Source organism: Cylas formicarius, unplaced genomic scaffold, assembly GCF_029955315.1.
Source record: "Cylas formicarius isolate icCylForm1 unplaced genomic scaffold, icCylForm1.1 PGA_scaffold_6__28_contigs__length_40554024, whole genome shotgun sequence".
NCBI classification, from domain to species: domain Eukaryota; kingdom Metazoa; phylum Arthropoda; class Insecta; order Coleoptera; family Brentidae; genus Cylas; species Cylas formicarius.
In genome coordinates, this window is record NW_026844347.1 from 32,575,074 (window position 1) to 32,596,330 (window position 21,257).

The 21,257-nt window shown below is 32.8% G+C and overlaps 1 protein-coding gene across 1 annotated transcript in view; it reads right to left on the reverse strand.

Moving 5' to 3' along the window:
- The window catches only part of LOC132703366 (elongation of very long chain fatty acids protein AAEL008004-like), a 41,959-nt gene extending 39,180 nt beyond the window's left edge, over positions 1-2,779 (reverse strand). The window contains exon 1 of the mRNA XM_060672583.1: positions 2,586-2,779. The gene's annotated coding sequence lies outside the window, so the exon portion shown is untranslated. The remainder of the gene's footprint in view (positions 1-2,585) is intronic.
- Positions 2,780-21,257: the final 18,478 nt, after the last annotated feature.

The window sequence follows — 21,257 nt, forward strand, 5'->3', positions numbered from 1 at the left end:
AACATGGACGATCTGTCAGCGGTCATGTTGTGTGTTGAAAGCCGCAAGGTCTTATGGGTCCAACGTCAGAGCTGTCATTGGTTAAAAACGAAAATTTAAATCTTGCGCATGCGCACATTCAATGCACCTTCTCAGAAAAATATTACATAGTTGCTTCATGAGTTCCTGTACTGTCAGCATGGGCATGGGCATGGCCCTATAGCCCCCTAGCTATATGATTTTAACACATCGTTTGGATATTGGATGTTGTTAACAAGTATGCTTTTTGCTTTAATTTACTTGCTTTAAAATATTTTCCTGGCCACTTAAGTTTCATTTATTTCAAGAGTTTTTCATTATACCTAACGCGTCAGAAGAATCAAAATTCTGCTACTCTGAAATTGTTCAAAATTCGGCATTGCATTTGCGTTATCTTCTGAAGTTTCACCATCACCTTTATCTTGTGATAAGCCACGCGTGATATGTCAACGTAGTTCATTTTAACACTGCCTGGATGCTAAATTGGATGTTATTAACATTACATCTGATATTGGTTTGTTGAAGCGGCTTAGAAGTTTGCGATTGGCCTCTTAAGTTGTCAAGTATACTTGATATGATGTATCGAGAGCCTATACGTAATAAATTAATAAACTGATTGATTTGATGCTGCTCGTACATGTCAATTAACTTAGTGTGTGAGACTTGGCGAATGTGTACTCAGCTTTCGACGCGTACCCACAGAAGCAGAATATTTGCAAAGATTGCTCGTCTATATTTCCCGAAGTACATCCTTTCGAATGATATTTTTTCTTCTTAATCTGAATCCCCAATCAATTTTATTATTGCTTCAAATCAACGGTAGATTGTAGATCAAAATATTGTAATTTGACTTCTGTCATCTCCATAACGTACCTAATCGAGTGCCTGAAGCTACAGTTTTGCATTTAACCGATATTCTGATTTCTTTCATGATCCTTGCAATCTGCAACATAATTTTATCCTTGCTTTATCCAACATTCTTACATCAGTGCAGTTCAGTGACTTCATGAAAATAAAAACCAAAGTAGAGTCGACAGATATTACTTTTTTTAAAAAGGCTCTCGAATGACACCAGCGATATTCATTTTTTAATGCAAAAAGGAGTTTTTTATTAAAAGACTAAAGGCTGAACACGTAAAAAGTTTTACTATTGAAATCAAGATCGTAGATCCAAATATTGTCATAAACAGCATCTTATTTTAGCCAATAATGTTAATCCACTAGCACATACAGTGTGTCCCACTAAGAACAGTACACCCTTGCAAAATCTTTGTTTATGGTTTGATTTTGATTTTTTTTTTGTTGGATGGATCTCTCAAAAACGCACTAAAAACTTGTATTTCTTATTACACCAACCTGAAGTCATGGCTAACTGGGATTTATTTTTGATGTCAAATATCGAGAAGGGCTATTAGGGAATAAGGTGTCAACGAATTCCTATACTAATTTCCATGAGGTTCTAATACTAGGTGCTTGAAATATCGCGGGCGTCTCGGTTAAGTACAATGTTTGTTAATGACTCGATTTTTTTTTTTGTTGGATAGATTTCACTGAAAGGCTAACGATTTTCTTAAAATTAAATATGATTAGAACACTGTATTTCCGTTAATTAATCACCTATTAATGAAAATAACACAAGTATCAAAATTGATTGACTTCGGCATACAATTCATTTTCTAAAACCAAGTATGCCATGGAGAAGCGAATAATCGGCAGTCAAATTCACTCGCTAATTTATATTTTAATTTTGTTTACATTCTATCTTTCGAAGACTACGATTTATTAATGCTGTTGTTTTAGGATGATACTAAAAAATAAATGTATGTATATGTATATTTTTAGCATTGTTTTTGAAATTTACATAATTAAAATTTGTAAGACCTTAAAATCACATGCAAAATAATCATTATTTACAAGGTTTACAATATTTATTTTATTAAATAATTAAAAACTTTGATCATTGGTTTAGTTACTTTTAGTGGGACCCACTCCTAATGTACCTATTGGAGGGTTGTGCTAGAAGCTAGTCTTTTTTATTTATTGCGTTAATTACTTGTTCTTTTGTCGCCCTCGGACCTTTGTAGTCCCTTTACGACATTTGCAAGGTATAGTTTATTATATTTTTTTTATTATTCCAGAAGCTTTTTTTATTTTCACTCGTTTTTCCCTTTCAATCTCGTTGCAACAGTTTGGAATATTAATAATTATTATGCTAATACGAATCGAGTGGAACTTTAACATTCGACTTAATTAATAAAGCTGCTATAAATAAAAGCAACTATGATTTAACGATATAGTTACCTGTTCTACGATATTGGCAATGCGCGATTATTAATTTATTGTATTAGTGGTTACCGTTCCCGTTATCCCATTGAAATTTTGATAAGAGCACAGATAACGTATATAGCTGCGCAAAGTAGACACACGCACGAATTTAAAGGGACGTCCGTTAAAAATTACAAAACGACGTTTTCATTCTTTCGATCACTTCCATGCTAAAAAAAATTTCATCCACCGGACTTTCGAAAAATCAAAAAAACTAGAAAGCAAGAATGAAGGACACTTACGTAAGGAGTAATTAAGTAACGAATCACAGACACGAATCACTGATAGCGGAACGGCGGGAAGATCGCGAGCAAAACGAAAAAAAAAAATAAAAAGTCAAATAAACAGTGACAATAAGCGAAAGTGAGAAAAAAAGCACCCGGGCACCCGACGAAACCGCGCACGGCCAACCGAAACTGACTTTATTAGCCGGCGAGTTGATAGGACCGTATTTAAGAATAGGCCGTCACGTGACCGAAAAGCCGGCGTGTTCGTGGAAACAAGTATAGAGCGGACAGACTGCCGGTCGATATTGCGATCGGCGCACGTTACAACCAAAACTGACTACCGCGCGCGTTGGACGAAGAGACATAGGTACGTATTTAATTTTAGCGGTGTTACTTCTTTTTATAAGCTGTCGGTGGTGGCGAACTTACCACCGCAGTTAAAGGCGGGAAAATTGGGACAACCGGTCTTCCAGATTTCGGTAACTTAATTGCCTAATTAGCGTGACGTTTATGTTGATTTTTCCAGGTCGTTTGTGTACTCGTTATTTAGGTTGGGAATGTTTTCGAGCGTAGGGTAAGTCCGCCGGTTTATGTGAATCAGTGACAAAACAGGCTCTTATTTGGAAAAGGCGTTATAGAACAAATTCGTCAACATTATCATCAACCTAGAATAAACATTTTAAAAGTATACTAATAAAAAAGAAGTAATTTCACATTCTATTTTTTTACTCAACGCTTTTTTATACAACAGAATTTTAAAAAAGACTTTAACATAGGAGTAAGTATATTTTTAATTGTATTTTTACGTTATTTCATGTAAAAACACTCCATGACTAATTTGCACTAAAGTGACCAAGTTAGGATACAATTTAGTATGTAAATATAAATTTTGCAAATGAAATTAACGAATCGGTGGGCGTTGATACTGTACAGCCACATTAAGCTGTTGTGGTTGCTGAATTACTTTTGTTGAAAGTTAAGTAGATGATTATTTTTTTAGCTTTTCTGTAGTATTCATAGATTAGTTATTATTTATTGTAAATGAATCAGCGTTTTTTTTTTATTAAGAAACCTTTTTACTAGCGGTCATGGCTGGAGATTGACAATTTTATTATTATTTGCTGTGGTTCTATCTTTTAATCAAAAATTTTAGTTATATTTTAAACAAAATGAAATATAACAGAAAATCTGGCAAACCCATTAACTGCAAATAATTTTATTACATATATTAGAGAACGCTATGGCAACAACATAGGTTAAAACCAAATTCGGATTAATTTCTTGTAGAGTATTTCTTTTTAAATTACTTATGACTGTTTTCATTGAGTTTTCTATAAAACACATGAAACCGCCATGACAATATTAAGTTTGGATTTTTACACCTATTGTTACAAAATTGTATTGCAATACTTGGTGAAAAATACATACATATCATGGTAAAACATAAATTTAAATATATAAATGTACTCACTTAAACATTGTAAATGGTGTAATTATATTATTACAAAATTAAGTGTACACTTTGTAATACCATGTTTGCTGTAATAATACAACTTTGCAAAAGTTTTACATATGCTTGGCATACAGTTGGCGAGTGATCTAGTGCGTAATCTTTTTTTATCAGTGCGCTTGCACTGTTTGAAACTGCTACATATTTTTCAAGGTTTCCATTTAATGGCCATAAAAAACTCTTCGCATCGATTCCATTGTAAGAAAAGAACTGGACAGTCAACAAATAACAAAGAGTTTTTGCGATAGAAATGTCCGAAGTGGCTTGTCCCAGGAGTTGATGTTGGAGTTTTAAGCCGTATCCCGCTCTCAAAATTATACTTTTAATCTCAGCAACGCCATCCAATTCGTTTGAGAAAATTCGTGGATAACAGATATTCTACTTTCTTTTATGGTTCCTGCATTCCAATAATGTTTTTAATATAAATTGCGTGTTATTTTTGAGGGAGAAAGAGAGGGAAAATCCCGATCTACCGATATCAATATCTACAAAATTCTTTATAAAAATTCTTGAGAAAGAGATTGAATACCAAATAAGTCAACAATTAAAGCAGGTGTTTAGGTTGTTTGCAGGCTCTCGAATGATACCAACAAAATTCATTTTTTAGTGCAAAAAGAAGTAACCAATTAATACTTTTAAAAGACTGACGAATTTGTGCAACCAACTAAGAAGTGTTGATTGTTACTTGGGCGTTCTAGCGCAAAACGGTAGCCGTGAAAAGATTGTATTTTAAATTGCCAGATCAGATAGAGCCACCGATAGAGAAATTGGTTTTCTATAAAATCGATTAGAAGTCAAACGAAACGTGAAACTTGAAAATGCCCTGCGACATTTGATGCGAAAGGGCAATAAAACAACGAAAGTAATACAGTTTAACAGTTAAATTTATTATAATCAGTTTTCTACGATTACAGAATGAAATAGACAGAGATGCCATAGTAGTAGTAGTTTTTTAATAAAATATTGTAGTGGGATTATTCTTGTACTATTTTTCAAAATGTTTTGGCCTTATAATTTCGTAGTAGTCCATCATTGCATTGCATTAGTTGCCATTGTTAATAAATGTTAATATTATTAATACTATTTTTGAGTGTAATTTGAACAAAAGTAACCTAGCGTCAACTCGGCAAGTTCGATATGGTTGTTCCTTATCACAGGTCCCCTATTGAAAGCTGTTGTAATCGTATATCTTCAACTTTGTCACTCAAGGCTTCAAAGATTCGACACGGTTACCGACTTGCGAATAATTTTGCATGTGTTGCAACTATGTATTTCATTTTATCCGTTTCGTCTCATATTGAGTTTATTTTTAATGGCCCCACGTTTTATAGTTTTTGCGCAATTGAGAGCTGTTTAAATTTATCTTTCCGAAAATTTGTCAAAATTTATCGAAAACTCCGGTTTGGTAAAATTAATTAATAAATTGTAGAATTCCAGTTTTTGTCGCTGTTAGCAGTTAACTCAATCAGGCGGTGTTAATTCACGGAAAATATTTTCGAAATGGTTTATTAATTCGACGTTAAGCGTAATCGAGAATATTTCCGCTGTTGCGTCGGAAAAATTCATGTTCCAAAAATCTTCCAATATTATTTATTATTAGACTGCAGAGTAATAAAACGGAAAATTCCGTTAAGTTCCGCTCACAGGCTGTGCAGGCAAAATAATAAAAAATAAAACGTTATCGACGGGTCAAGCACCAAAATATTAAATTTGAAGATAGTTTGATAGATTGAAGAGCTATCACATATGCCAAATTTACACAAATATAGTTTAACTGTGTAACACCACCATATCATTCTGAACTAAATGCTATAGATCTTATATACACGCTATTCAAAATTAAAGACCCCAAAGCTACTGTTTAACCAAATCATTGAGCAAGTAACACCAGAAAACTGACGAAAAACAGTCCAGCATGGGATTTCATAGTAGAAAATGTGGGTTCTTTTCTACTTGATCGATTGAATCGGCGACCCGTTAATTATAACGTGAAGAGGACATAACAACAGGTATACAAGAATATATGTTTTTTATAATTTAAATAAATGTAATATTAATAAAATTAATTAAATGCTGTTAAAACAATATCTTTCCTTTTGACTAGTATCCTAACGAGCCACCTTTTGCACACCGTTATCAGTGTTATTATTTTCAAAATGTTGCAAGTGTTTCCTCACACTGGCATCATCAGACCTATAAAGGCAATTATTTGAGGAATGAAATCATAACATGATTGGATCTAAATTGAACCATAGGATCTTTGGTTATTCTAATTTATTCGGGAGATCATGTTTTTTTTTACTCTTTGGGCACTCATGAAAAATATTTATTCGGAAAAAACTTACGCCCCGTGGACAAAAGATCAGTAACCAAAGCAAAGTTCGTCTCTGCCAGATCAGTGTCCTTGTTCTTTTTCACCAAACTAAAAGTACTTCAACCCTGATGAAGTTTTTACTGCCCGGTATATTTGTTCATAAGTAAAATAATATTGAATACAGAAATATTTTAGTGAAACTAGGTCTTTTGGAGGATGGCGATTTATTTTATTTTAACAATACCACCCGCAGTCCATAAAAAATTCGCGATGAAATCGGTACCAAACAATGAAAGTGACTTATGTACTCGTTGGCTCGCTTTGTTGTCCTTTCACATTGCAAATGAAGTTTTATTACTCTACACCTTTATGAAATAGACTTTAGAGAACGTTATACAAATTCTAAAATCAATTGTAGAGGTTAACAATCCATTTTTCAGCTAAACCTGCATCATTTTTACTCACTCTTATTTAATGTTTTCCACTAAAACGAACAAATGAGAATCTTTACCGTCAATACATTGACAATTAGAACGCAATGTTAAATAAAAGTAGGAACAAAGTGCATTTTTGCCGGTGGATTGCAGCCATTTCATAATTCATACCACTTTCGACTAGAGCAAGTAGGACGAAAAATCTTAATTAACGATATCGGTGTGTTTCGGTTATACCTTCTAAATTCATAAATTTTCGCGATATCCCACAAACCGTTTCAATGAAAAGCTAGACGGCGCATTCAACTGCATGTGCAGCCACATCACCGGTGAAAGTGGCATAAAAACTCTTAACCTTATATCGGAGGTATAAGAAAACGGATTGCACCTGTTGAATGGGTTTAACTCCTGGATTTCAGAACGTCCGAAACGAAAAACACAAAAATAAACGTATATATAATATAAGCAGTATAAAGTTAGGTTCATGTTACTGCAGTCAAAAGCAGTTCCCGACCAGAAGCACGATTGAACCGGAGTCGCTGGCAGTAAATAGTTTGTTTTCTGTTCCGTCTTATTGTAAAACGTGTTTAGGAACTGTCAAAGCCGATTTTTAGGAATTTTTTGCTTACCGATATTTTGACGCATGTGTACTGTAAACTAATAAGCGGGGCTATATTTGTTATAAGTATGGACTATTTTAAAAATTAGAATGCTAATTGATCGTCTATCGTATTGAAGGCCTAGTATACTTCGACCAAAAATATAGTGTTTTTGCAACCGATCCTGTGATTAACTTTCCCTACAATTTATTACTTCAAAACCGCAGCGGCTTATAGCACACCCTGCCGAGCAGATCCTTACCTGTAGCCATTCCAGGGCCGTCCTAGAAATTTATTTACCTACATTAACAAGCGGGATATAAGTATGTTTTCAATATTTTTCGCCTAGCAGTTCTTGAAACATGTATATAAAAAATTAGTACAAAGTCATTTATTACGTTCTATTTCATTAGATTTGTACATAGTATCATTATTAGTATATAAAATATTAAATATAATAATAAAGAGTTAGTCACTTAAAAAATCGTCACTATCGCTACTGTTGTCACCTAGTTCAGAGATCAATTCCGAGACTAATCGTTATTTCTTCTTATAAGCGCTTTCAACTCAGACCAAATCATCTCAATCGGGTAAATATACAATGATACGGGGGTAATCTCAAGATATCATGTCCGTTTTGTTGTGCTACCGAATCGATTTTCTAGTCTTTGTTAAAATGCTTTCTTTTTAATAATTCCAGAAGTTGTTTTTTCGTGTCAAAATATAAATAAAATAAAATAAATTTTCTTATAGAAATTCTTTATTTTTTTCTTTATTTGAAGAAGTATTTGGAATTTTTCTAATTTGGGTTAAATGATACCAGACATTATTCAACACAATAACAGTATTTGGCGATAGTTTTAGCAGCAGTTTATTTTCAAATCAATCATCAAATATTTCCGCGGTCATGTTTTCATTGGAATCCACACTTGAATCTTTGACGTTTTTGGCAGACAAAAATAAGTCATCTTCCACCCAACCATTTTTGCTTAATTTGGTTTAATTGTCAGTACTTTTTTATGCAGTGTTAGAACACTATTAACTTTCCTCTTGACTATTGCAACAATTTTTCTTGCACTTGTTTTTATTGCTGCTTGTAAACATTCAAAACAATTTGTTTAGCATAGGAAGACAAATCGATCCGTCTTTTTATTTGCTGAGGTAGTTCGTCTTTTAAATTGTTATTAAGTTTCGACTACCATCTCCACTTCGTCTTTAAATTCTGCGTTGTTTTTCATGTCTTCTTCTAACACGGAAAAATCTTCTTTCCACAGTCTCCATATTTTGCGAATATAATCTATAGTCTTAATAAAGACTGTTGTTATTTAAAAATCGAACAACTATGTAGAAGACACAAAAATATTAGAAGAAGAATGTTGCTAGTCGACAGGCACACAAGACAAAAATGATTATTTTCAAGATTGTAAGATAAATGGAGTACCCTTACCCTTTGAACTAACCAGTGGAAACAACTTCGCAGGGTCAATGCTCGAGAATCAGGTATATCTATACGTACTTATCGGATGGCTCACAGTCAAATACCTGCGTAGTATATACGAACATACAGCAATTTAGATTAAACTCTTTGAACGATAGATATCACCTGATTTTAAAATAAACGCTTCTACTTATTCGAAAATACTCCGCAGCATCAATGATTGATCAAATTCAAAAGTCAGTGAAATATATCCATTATGTTATTGAGCCTTTATCATTATAAATGAAGTTTGCCAAATTTTAAGAAAATCGGATAATAATAATTTAACAATTGTAAAAAAACCTTTTTTTATATTTAACTCTTAGACGCTCAATCATTTCTGGATCTACGTTTATATGAACTTTTTTTCTTCTTTTTTGGATAACGAATCTCCAGCCTAGCGTCCAAACTGTATAAACAAATATGAGTGACCTGACTACAATGAAATTAACTAACTTTTGTCAGTGAAAAATGATAATTGTGATAAAAAGGACAGGCGATTGAAACCGACCAAGGTATGAAAATTCTTCCAACAAATTTGGTGGTGGAAACTCTGATCGTTCCAGACTTTGTTGACACAAAACCAAATTCGTGTTAAATATGACAATAGGTGTGCAAAATTACGTTTAACCGCAATTAACCTGCAATTACTTGTCCTGCTTTAAAACATAAGTACATGTGTTACAAATAAACTGAATTAAGGGGCAATCAGCTTGCCACAATGACCGTTCGACAAGTAATTGATTTTAAAATACCTGTGTTCTTAATGATTAAAAATTCACTATTTGCGCAAAAGCGACAAAAAAATTGCCTGTCATTTACGAAGGTTGAACCTTAAAACTATTATTAAACCGACCTTACCGTCGTCTTAACTAAATAATTAATTAAGCTAACTAGAATTGAATAAAAATTTTTTGAAAGCGAAAGTGTTTTTTTTTTATTTCGCGATAGATGATAGAACTAACCAAAATGTCAAAACGCACTTTCGGAATGTAAAATCTGAGATGAGTGGAGAGATTAACACTGCTCCGACATTGTGGTGTTTGGCAGCAACTGTTAATCGGAAGAAGGTACGCAGCTTTAGACGAGCATTTGGACTTCTGTTGGAAGTTGGAAGCATCCTCTCTAGTTCCGTAGTTGTTTATTCTTTGTGAAATGTGACCTTTAAAAATGTATCTAATTTGCGACTATCTGCGTAAGTTAAAACGCATTTGCGTTGTCGATCAAAACATATTTTGTACACTGAACCCAGCAGGTTTTATAGTGTATAATTAAGTAGCAGATGAAGATAACCGGAATATTCCGGAACGAGGCAAAACACAAACAATACTGATATTTACCACTGACAGTTCCATGATATATTATTAAGATTATTATAAACCTGTTTCGTGAAGAAGTGGCAAGGCAAATTTTAACTCGATTTGCTTCGTTCAAAATGATCAGCTATTCCATATGAACATCTGAACTATGTAAAACTGCCAAAAAACGCTAGGAAATGACAACAAATGCATCAAGTTTTGGATTTCAAACAAATGGTCCATACTCGAGATTTCAGAATATTGAGGGTTAAACAAACTCGCTTTTTTTTCCTTCTGTAAAATACCGAAATAATCACCGATCTAGCGTGCGGAAAGTGTCATTTACCACATCAGTTTCGTCTCCCACGCATCCCAGCCGCTTCGGACATTTTCGGGATATTACCACACGGCTTGAATTTTGACGTTTGTCTATTCTAAAGGTCATGTCCATGAATGTATTCCTGCTGTTTTGTAAAAATGTACCCAAAAATTAACTCGTTAATTAATCACTCGCTCCCCCCGTGCCAAATAAACTCATAACTCAAATGCCGTTTAGCACGCTTGTTGTATAATATACTAAGTTTCTACTCCTTTCTGTAAAATAGCAAATTATACACAGATCTAGAGGGCGATAAATGTCATTTTACTACATTCCTTTTTTTTCCGGGGATCCGAGCCGCTTCGGACATTTCCGGGAAATTACCGAACGGGTTTGGGAGCAATCGGATATTTTCGGAATTTTGACGTTTGTCAATTCTGACAGTCATGTCAGTAAATGAATTCGTGTTGTTTTGCAAAAATGTACCCAAAAATTAACGGTCACCTTGTTCCAGCCCTTCATGAGAACTGTTTTGGAACGGTAATTTCCAGTTGATTAATGTTATTGCAATTTTCACGAGCCTTTGATGTGGAAAAAAGGCTTGGGCAACTACATAATGTGACGCGGTTCCCTGTTGGGTGAAAACAATCTTATATAAGTTGCTTCACTCGAAGCCACGCGTTCGGCTACGTACCTCCTTGCCAGCACCACTGTAGCTGCAGTTGTGAAGTGAAATCCGTACATGGTGTTTTTCATTTTTCGCCAATCGGTTTGTGCAATTATACATACATATTGGGTGAAACTTTTCTAGTTCGAGTTTGTTAGAAATTTGCCAATCAAGATTTGAAAATTGTAGAGCAAAAAAAAAACTAATTTCAAACCTATACTACAACACTTATATATTTAGAAAAAGATCAGTTTGGTAGTAATTAGCTATTAGGTTATTTAATGATATAATGCTTATAAAAATTACCTATTTCAACAAAATCGCGCCTTTTTCTAATGATAGTTTTCAGCCCGCTTCTGATTTGCGAATTTCAAAATACCGACTCCTAACTATAGAAATTGTTGTTGTTGTTGTCAAATAAGAGTCGAATAAAAATAAATATTAATTACATTATATATTGCATTCAATTTTTCATTGGGAAAAAACCAAATATTAGATAGAGTCCCATATTTGAAATATTTGATATGTAATATCCCATGTACTACGTGTCCCACTAAAAATGGCTCTCGGCTGTGTCTCAGGAATTAATTCCGCATTCTGATGTCTGTTTACAAACCGAAAACATTTGCAAAAATATGATTATGGTATTACTGAGGTGCTTGATTATGTTCATTCTAATAAAATGAGAAAGAAACGATTTTCGGTACTATTAACTAAAATTACACATTCATATAAAATTAATTAAAAAAGGCTGTTTGACCCCTGAAATATATACATACATTCTGGAAGTGATTAATTAACTGTCAATAAAATTAAGTGAGTGATAAATTTAAAAACAATGTGATTTAATTTAATAATTTTAAGTTAAGTTTTTATATCAAATATTAATATGAATTTCTCGAATTCATTGTGTATTTGATATTGATATTTTAGTTGCGCCCTCTAGCGGCAACTCTAGAAACTTGAAAATAATTTCTAGGAATTTTTTTTCCGCAAACCATACGGCTAATACTTCGCGGGATACAGCCGGGAGCCATTCTTAATGGGACACCCTGTAGCGACAACTTTATTTATTATTCTTTACACTTAAATTACGAGAACTACACAATTGATCAAAAAACAAACAAATGTTTTTAAATATTTATTATATAAATATTCAATATGTCCAATTATAAAGAAGTTTCTTTATTTTTTCTACGACCATTACTTTTTGGGTATACAAACTAACCATCAGAATTTGCGTCAAAAAACCACCACTCTTTTAAATCGACCGAAACTATTTGCTACCCCAAACTGTGACTAATATAGTGAAGACGCTCGGATTGGCTCACCACAGTGTTTAATGAAGCTGGTCTTTTAAAGTGACCCTTTGCGTACGAATGATGAGTGCATAATTGATTATTTTTTTAAAATATATTAAAACGAAATTATCGTAATACCGAAGTAGGATTCATAACATTCAGTAGCGTATCGACAAATATCATGAATAGTTTTTTGCGATTGCAGGGCCATTTACCGAGAATTGAAAAGAAAACTTCGAAGGAAAGTTTAATAATATTAATAAATAATAAAATAATTAAGTAATGTGAAGAAAAAATACTCTCCCGTCTATCCACTACTTTGCTTCCGGTCAATCTTTTCGGCATCAATCAATATAAATTGTATAAATTCATCAATTATTCTTAACCTGGCAGCCATTAAATTTGATTCGATTTACTAATATAAATTCGATTAATAAAATATTTGCGCCCGCAGTGTGCCTCGGCCGGAAAGTATAATACGTCACCGTAGTTGTTTCAATATTTTCCGAAAATTCCAAAAAGCCAAACATTATGATTTATTCCGCTTAGCGCTTAACGGTTCGTTATAAGCAAATCGCGATCCAATTAACGATAGAAATACGTTCGTCCGTCGATATTAGGCATCGTTCATTGGTATGCGCGGTGTACCGAATTATTTAACTGATGTCGTCTCTAGTTGCAAAACTGGGTATATAAACAGTTTTGCAACAAAATCACCGCAGCATATTTTAAGTCTGTCGACCTACAAACCCATATTGCATCTACTAAACCGATTTATAAAAAAAGTTCACACTGTTATAAAAAAGCGTTAACAAAATTTTACGCCCTCCGACATGCAAATATTGCTTTACGTTTGTCTAACAGGTTTAACAAGTATTGCGTGCATAAAAGATATGTTCTTTTAAATTGCCAATTACGCTCGGCTACTGGCTACTAACAAATACCATATCTTTATATGGGAAACCATTAAATACTAGAAAATACTGCGTTATTCAAAATAACACTGACACTGATTTCACATTATTAAAATGGTTGTTTAATAGGTTTACAATATTTAAAGATTATTGAATAAATTAATTAAACAATTATATACAGAGTGGTTCACGGCGGAATATAGGTTAGACGCTTTTGGCGAATGACGTACGTTCCTTTAGCGGATTTCGAGAAATTATCATGTAATCATGTATCATGAAGTATCATGCAATAGTGTTATTTATTATTTGTAGTTTTGGTGTAAAGAAAAATTACGAAAATTTACAAATCATTTCTAGGACTGCAAAATAAAATAGCTTTCAAAATTTATTGTAAATAATTTGTTATCTTTTATGTATTTTTTACTATTTCCTAAATGCTGTTTTGTCGTGTTTTTTATTTAGCTACTGCTAAAATCCTAACTTAATTTTGATCAATAATTAATGAACGCTTTTGTGATATGACAAACATCTATTTCATTGGTCCTAAATCAAAATACATTTTATTTAACTTCCTGTATATTCTTGTTCTTATTTGGTCAAATTGTTTTTGGAAAATAAACAAATTCATCAGAAGTTCTCTCCCTCACAATAAGGCTATTAATAATAATTTTCAATAGAATTGATTGACAATTTAATTACTTTTATTTGGGTTATTTAGATATAGCAACATGAGATATCATTAGAAGGAGTTTTTACTTATTTTCCAGAATAGGTGATGAAACTATAGATTGTTCCATTTGGAAAAATGCTCACTGTATTACTTGCTGTATGAAGTTGCCTACATAGGAGTTTTGATCAAAGATTATATTGGGCAGTTTTCAAAACATAGACAATTGTCCAATTTTTATTTTCAACTTTTTATTTTAACACATAATATATAGCCCAGCGTTTACGAAACACCTGGTAAAGCCAATTCTTTTAGAAATTATAGTCTATAAGTGAGTAATCTCAGCATTTTATGAGAACGTTTTTCAATAGATCGATTGATTAGATCCTATTTAAAACGGCAGGTAAAAGTTAGGCACTTACCCCATAACGTCGAGGCAGTAGTTTCTTTTTGGTCCAAGAACTGATTTCGAATGGTGCTAGAACTCGAAACAATCTCAACACCATAAGAAAACAGTACTCAAATCCAAATCGTTATAAGAATCCACGAGAAAAAGCACAAATTTCACATAACGACACTGAAGAGTGCTAACTAGAAGCCCATCGTAAATCAACTTGTCTTAAGTATACTTCTCTTGTCACACTGAATTCTTAAACACAAAATAGAGATATTCCCTTACAACCGGCTACAGAAAATTTAAAACCCGTGAGGTAATTTTGATATAAACGCACTGGTGGATTACGAACCAACATACACTGAGAGAAAATGTATCGGATCTATCGAACGCCATATAGAAAGGAAGCCGAGCAACCTCTTAATGTTTATGGAGTCATCACAAACTCCGATACTCTCAAATTTCAATACAAATTCTAAAAAAGAAATTGCTTTTTATACACGCTTTTCAAGTTCCATCTTTATTAAATATTTTTATTAATTTTAGCCAGTAGCGGCTTTAAGGGATTCTCACTGAATATTAGTGCAAGATAAAATAGTGCGTGTCCTTTTAAAATAAAAAAACATTTTTATAATCCCTATTCATATCTCGTTTTCTACTTTTTTTTTAATCTAACGCAAAATATAGCTAATCAACATTACCATTGAAGACGTCATTTTAAACTTATATGTATAAACGTATAGTTTTTTTCCACAGAATTTTAACTCTTTGTACCTAATAATCAGTACCATATAGCCATGAAATAATATACTGGTCGTTCTACAATAAAAAATTGATGCCTTGCGGTGGCTATATTTTAAAACAGTTTTTTTTTATAAGCACGTAATATCAGTCTCTCTTTGAGACAAAAATGCCCACCCACAGAAAACTTGTTGTGTTTGTGCAAAAAGAATATGGCTCTACACGGATAAGTGTTGCCCCAAGTACAAGTTGATTTAAAAGGTTTCAATTGGTTTATGTTTGTGAGCTTCAAAGAGAGTCAATGAGATATTACATAAAATGCTGCTACTATTAAAGGTACTTACTTACCTTTAATAGTAGCAGCATAGCGTAGTTGTAGCATAAACTACAATTATGCACAAGTCTTGAGTGTGCATCTGGAAATTTTTTTTAATAGGAAATCCTGGTTTTAGATTGTTCCGAAGAATATTCAATGTGAGTTTACACTTTTCACACATTCTGAGGATTTTTGCAAAAGCTATGCGGGTCCTGTAAAATTGTACTTGGTATTTTTTTTACCCAACGCTCTCCACAGTTTAACACCTGTTAACGATCTGTCAGCAGCCATGTTGGTTGTTAAATGCCGTAAGGTATTGTTGTTCGAAAGCCAGAATTTGCAATTACAGGTGTGACCAAATAACGAAATTAACGTTATATATGACGTCAGCAGGACGTGAATTTGACTCTCAGACGAATGTCAATTAAGTGATGTCTTTTTTACGGCAATTAGTGTCGTCAATTTTTGTCATATAAGTGACATCTTTTTTACGTCAACTTAAAGTCAGATCTTCGTCATTACTGCCGAAAAATATAACGATTTTTAAATTGTTTTTTTCTTTTTGGAGTGGGGAAAATGGAAAGTAAATTAAAAAGCGAAGTAAGTAAAGTGAATTAAATTCAATAGAACGTCTTTTGCGGTTGCGGAAAATGGAGAATTATAGTTAATGAATAAAGAGGACCCTTTCTTTTTAAAAAAAATTATAATGGAAACATCATATACAGTATACAGTATAATATACAGGGTCTTCCATTTGATTTTTTCACGAAAATTATTATTTTTTATTTTGATCAGCCGGCATAAACAATTCCAACTAACTTCAAGGCACGTATAGGCTATACCAATTTAAAAAATTGTTTGCATAATAAAATTACAGCTGTCGGAAGCGGTGTCAAAAATATAGGGTGTTAAACACGATACATTTTTGACTAAAAAGTGGTCATAAATCCGTTAACACATTGGGCGATGAGTATCGAAGGGAGTATCTATTATTTTCCACAAATTTATAAATGACCCTGAATATTTGAATATAATTATAAATTGTTTATTATAATCTCATCTATAACTTTTGTAACATTTTTCTGAAAAACAAATAATAAACGGGATATATTAATTGGACACTTGAACTTGGATATATTCTCCTACGTCATGGTTTTAAATAGATCACTGTGAGTACGTCACCAGGCTTTTGCCAGTTGTCAACTAGCCGGCAATATTTTTCTCAGCGTACGATTATTTCGCCACCACCGTGTATTTCCTTCACGGGCCTTTTGTTCTTGTTATACGTTTTCAAATATTGAATTTCCAGGGGGCTATCAAGTTCTGCGGGCGCGCTCTACGTCGTGTTTTTATAGTTAGGAAGCGGGATGTCATTTTTGTTCGCCGAATATTGTTGCATAACGATGTCCGCTCCATTGTGATTGTGACACGCACTCGCAGCAATTAAGAAATGTGGAAATCCGAGCGCTATTATAAGCTATCTGCGCAAGGTACCCGCGTGTAACCTTATATTCTAGAACAGGATCTCATGGTTTTAGGTGTTAAAGATTTCCTTCGGTTTTATTTTGTATTTGCAATTTTGCGTTATAAATCGCAGCACATTAAACGCATAAATTGTGGTCGGTGGATAGCCAAAATATTTGGACAACCAGTTAAGCTCTGAGGAAGCCAACATGATGATTCGCGAAACGTTAACAGTTTTTGTAAATAATATTTCAGTAGCCTGAAAAAGTTTTTTTGAAAAATGAAGATGACACTTTTTAGATTTTTTGTTCCGTATCTTACTTCCTATTTACTACATTTTAATGTAATTTCTTGAATATCGAATTTACAATTTGACAAAATAATGTTGGAAACAGACCTGTATAAATTCATTCAATACATGTTGTAAAAAAAAGTTTATACATCTTTAATATCGTTTAAGTGAACTATTCTGGGAAAGAATAAGCGATTTTATGATTGAACTGAGGTGGCTTTTACTTGATGAAAATCCATTTAACAAAATAAATAAGAACTAAAAGTTCAGATTTTCACGAAATTATATATATTCACATAACAAACATAACATAACATAACAAATTCATTAATAATGATTATAATTTCGTGAAAATCTGAACTTTTAATTCTTATTTATTTGATTTTATGATTCATTCCTAATACTTCATTGAAAGAAAAAAAGTACTTTTTAACAGGAAACCTCGTTTTAATAATAAATTACGGTAAATTGAACCCATAAATTATTTTACAACAATTATACGGACTTGTCATTTCCCCTAATTTTTCCGGAGACATATCACCATTAAGCATCAAAAACTGTATTGTGGGTACTCAAAAAGTTCATAAGGCAACCAAAACTTTAACAATTAACGTTTGTATTTTCTAACTTATAGCTCCGCTGTATAGAACCTTGTATCAATGTGAAATTAATTTTATGTTTTGTTTGAAAACGATTTTCTGAATTTCTGTTAATTAATTAATGTTAATCTCGTAGCAAGGTCAAATTGTACATTTTTATTAAAACTTCATTAGTGACGCAATTACAACCAAAATATGCAATTGGTAGTGAGTAAAATATCACGGAAGACGTAAAACGCATTGGGCTACCTATATAACGCCTTAACAATCACTGGTCCTTTAGGTACCTCCCATAGTTTAATGGTATCAAGTTTCGGCGGCAGTTTGATTACAAAAACCACCATTTACGATTAAACTGGTTATGCGAGCACGACAACACATTTTTTTAAGAAGAAACACTATTCCGCACAAAAACAAAACCAACCTATATTTCCGTTAAAACACTAAACAAAGGGGTTAAAGTGCGTCCATATTAAAGCGTGGGTAATTTTTTGAACGGACGCACACATATTAATGGTCTGACTCACGATCCCGAACTGTGATTATGGTCTTCGCAGTACGTGAACTATAAGAGCTGCATCAAAAGGGGGATAACATCACCCCGTGGGGTGTGCTAAAAGACTCAACCCCGTTGAATAAAGAGTGCAGAACACATCCGAAGTTAAAATTCGACAATGTCAATGGGTGCGATACCGGTTCAAAAATTCTGTGGGAATATCGCTTTTTTGGCATTCAGAGTTTTGGAATTCGTTAACGGATTTTCAAAAGCAAATTCCCCAAAAAGAATGGGGATTATTTTTTACATGCTTGTCTATATAATCTACGTCGGGATTATTAAATAAAAAGTTGTTTTATGATAGTTAGCAAATCATGTATTTATTTTTTTTTTTATTGGTTCGAGATATGTGTTATTACTTCCATATAATTATTATAAAGTATAATATTCGTAAGATAATATAGAGCTTCCCTCCTGTTGACTATGGTGGTTTAACATATGTGTATAAAAACTTAACGGAAAATTTAAAGATGTACAAATCAAAAGGTGATCAAAAAATACTTAGTCTTAATGCCCCAACATCGATCTACCTATATTAGTTTTGCTATCAGCTTCATAACTCCCTTCCAGTTTCTATAAAAATGTTACCAAAAATTGTTAAGAATTTTAAATTTTACATGTTTCTTATTCATTGTAACTTTATTTTGATGGGCCGATATTGTACGAATTGTTGTTCTGATCTATCAATCTATCAATATTTCCAATTATTTTAAAAATGTTCGAAATGTCGACGATGCTAAATATTTCTCCGTAATTAATACAATTAATAATAAAATTACTAAAATAAATTACTATTATCATCATTATTATTATACCTATCCAATTCAAGAAACACGAATAAAATTCAATAAAATTACGTCAAAATTTTACATATACACTGTAAAATATAATTTGAAGGTCACTTAAAATTATTATTTTTGTTTTAATTTTCTTTTGTACTAGAAGACAACGCAAGCACCATTCTACTTCTGGTGGCATCAAAAGAAACTGTCAATTATTTAACTTTGAATGTAGTAATTAATAATTGGGGGTGATCTGGCGCATCCGCCATATCTGAGAATTCTCCGTTCCTGATAGGAGGCTAATTTATTAAGTTAACTCATGAATTTTATCATTTTTTCATTTATTGAATAAATTGATTAATTTCTTTTTTTTTATTCTGATCACGTTTTTAAGTATCTACAAACACGATCGCGTGGAAATTTACTACCTCAGTTTCTATGTTGTTAGAGAGAGGAATCCTAATGAGACAGGCATAATCGGTATATGTAGTCTCTTCTGTTTTCCTAATCCGAGAAATAAGGACGATCGCGAGGTCTTTATTGTTTAGACTACTCTTGCAAAAAGTGATTGATATTTTTTTAAAACGCTGTCCCGAATGAAAGGATTTTATTGGAAATTTGATTCTTAATTTACGGATTAGGATTCTAATATTCTTACTTTGGATAGTTATACGCCTTGCGATTATGCTCTCCTAACTTCGAATTTGCAGTTACGTCATTTGCGTCGTTAACGGATAATTTATACCCATTCCAAATAAGGATCAAATAATTTGGCTTCTAGCGTTTATGCTTGCCTGGTGTGATATTCGTAGTTACGTCATTTTCGTCGTATTCAGAAACCACGATAACTTACAACGCCGGGGGCTGTGTTGTATATCATTTTTGTAAATGGCATTTCAATAATTTTTAAATATTTTCAAATAGGTGAATAAACATTTACGAAACTGGCCTGACAACAAATCCTTCCGGTCCGATAAAATTGGATAGATTTATTTCCGTCATCATAAAAAAATTTCGCTACCAGAGGGCCATAGTATTATACAAGTTCGATGTATAGCATTTTAGTCATAAGTTTAATTATGGCACGAGCGGAGTGCTTACTTAATAAGCTAGTGATTGAATTTAAATTCAGGTAAAATTGTGGTCCGTAATAGAAAATAATTTTATACCTAGCTGTGCTGAATATTATTTGGTTTGGTATACTACTTAGTTTAAGTTTATTAGTAATCATTCTTATTTCGTGTGTAATACAGCGTGTGTTGAATCGTGTATGTAGAAAACATTATTCTATTGAGACTACGGAAGTTATAAACAATGTTTATTTGACTCTCATTGAACGTGGTGCCAGCAAGCAAGCATCTTTAGAAGAAACGGCCACATTGACGAAAATTCCAAATCAACTGTATGGAAAATTGTGAATAATCCCATTTCAGCGAGGAAAAAAAGAAGTGATGCTGACATTTTCTCGAGTGTAGATGAAAGTGATCAAGATATAATACGGCGTAAAATTTACCAGCTATACGAGGAACAAAGCGTGCCTACATTAGATATCTTAATTAAGAGACTTGAAAAAGCTGAAACCGGTGTTAAATGTGGCAGAACTACCTTATGGAAGTATATTCAACACATGGGTTTTAGATTTAAAAAAATTGACAAAAGGCAAGTTTTAATGGAATCTTTTAGAATTTAGAAAAAATTAGGATTTACAGAGAACAACAAAGGCCAATTATTTACTTGGATGAAACCTCCTTCGACACTTATGATACCCCGGAAAAGGCTTGGGTTGATTCAACTGATAAGTATAAAACAAACATAAACATACATAAATAAATAAATATTGTTTAGTATCTTTCCTAACAAAACCCCAAATAATTAAATTCTAAGCAAAGTACGGACCTGTTCGGCGATATTTCATTCCTACAGCTTACCCGGGTCTTTCCTTAATTCGTTAGTTAGTCACTTTCTTATATCTATGAACAGACTTTACCTCATTTAATCCAACTAATATACACCATTTTAAAATGTTATTATGTCAGGTTGGTA